Here is a 1628-nt window from a genome sequence, read left to right on the forward strand (position 1 = left end):
CTGTCACCCAGGCTAGAGTACAATGGCGCAATCTCGGCTCACTGCAACCTCCGCCTCCTGGGTTCAAATGATTCTCCTGCCTCAGCCTCCCAAGTAGCTGGGATTACAGGCACCCACCACCACGTCCAGCTATTTTTTTGTATTTTTATTAAGGACGGTGTTTCACCATGTTTCCAGGCTGGTCTCAAACTCCTTACCTCTTGATCTGCCTACCTTAGCCTCCCAAAGTGCCGGGATTACAGGCGTAAGCCACCACGCCTGGCCAGAAAACAGTAATTTTTTGTTGAGACAGAGTCTCGCTCTGTCACCCAGGCTGGAGTACTGTGGCACCATCTCAGCTCACAGCAACTTCTGACTCCCAGGTTCAAGCGATTCTTGTGCCTCAGCCCCCCAAGTAGCTGGGACTACAGGCGCGTGCCACCAAGTCCAGCTAATTTTTGTATTTTTAGTAGAGATGGGGTTTCGCCATGTTGGCCAGGCTGGTCTTAAATTCCTGGCCCCAAGTGACCCACCTGCCTCAGTCTTCCAAAGTGCTGGGATTACAGGCATAAGCTGCTGCATCTGACTGGAAAATGATAAAATTCTGAAGAAAGAAATAAAGACGCCAGGCACTGTGGCTTATACCTGTAATCCCAGAGTTTGTGAGGCTGAGGTAGGAGGGCTACTTAAAGCCAGAAGTTCAAGGCTAGCCTGAGCAACACAGTGAGACCTAGTTTCTACAGAAAATGAAAAATAAAATTAGCCCAGCATAGAGGTGCACACCTGAGTAGTCCCAGCTGCTCAGGAAGCTGAAGTGGGAGGATCGCCTGAGCCCAGGAGTTTGAGGCTGCAGTGAGCTATAACTGTATCACTGCATTCTAGCCTAGGCAACAGAGCAAGATCCTGTCTCTAAAAAAAAAAAAAAAAAGAAAGAAAAGAAATGTAAAAATAACTAGATAAAACTGGTACCGCCATCATGGAAAATAGAATGAAGGCTCCTGAAGAAATTAAAAAGAGAACTACCATTATGATCCAACAATTCCACTATGGGTATAGATACTCAAAGAAATTGAAGTCAGTACCTCAAGGAAATGTCTGCACCCCCATGTTCACTGCAACATTATTCACAATAGCCAAGGTATGGAAACAACCTAAGTACCTAATGATAAATGAATGGATAAAGAAAACATCACAGACACACATACAATGTAATGTTATTCAACCATAAAAAATAGGGAGCCAGACATGGTAACTCATGTCTGTAATCCCAGACTTCGAGAGGCCAAGGCAGGAGGACTGCTTGAGCCCAGGAATTCGAGACCAGCCTGGGCAACAGAGTAAGATCCCATTTCCACCGAAAATACAAAAAATTAGCTAGGCATGGTGGTGCATGCCTGTGGTCCCAGCTGCTCGAAAGGGTTGCTTGAGCCCAGGAGGTAGATCAAGGCTGAAGTGAGCCATGATCACACCACTGTACTCCAGCCTGGGCAACAGAGCAAGACCCTATCTCAAAAAGAAAGAAAAAGAAAAGGCCAGGCACAGTGGCTCATGCCTGTAATCTCCCAGCACTCTGGGAGGCCGAGGCAAGAGGATCACCTGAGGTCAGGAGTTCAAGGCCAGCCTGATCAACATGGTGAAATCCCATCTTA

The 1628-nt window shown here is 47.0% G+C and overlaps 1 protein-coding gene across 1 annotated transcript in view; it reads right to left on the reverse strand.

Moving 5' to 3' along the window:
* The window catches only part of LOC108304206 (propionyl-CoA carboxylase subunit beta), a 28388-nt gene that overhangs the window by 4092 nt on the left and 22668 nt on the right, over positions 1–1628 (reverse strand). The gene's annotated exons all lie outside the window — the stretch shown is intronic.

The sequence above is a fragment of the Cebus imitator genome, unplaced genomic scaffold, assembly GCF_001604975.1.
Source record: "Cebus imitator isolate Cc_AM_T3 unplaced genomic scaffold, Cebus_imitator-1.0 Scaffold53, whole genome shotgun sequence".
Lineage (NCBI taxonomy): Eukaryota > Metazoa > Chordata > Mammalia > Primates > Cebidae > Cebus > Cebus imitator.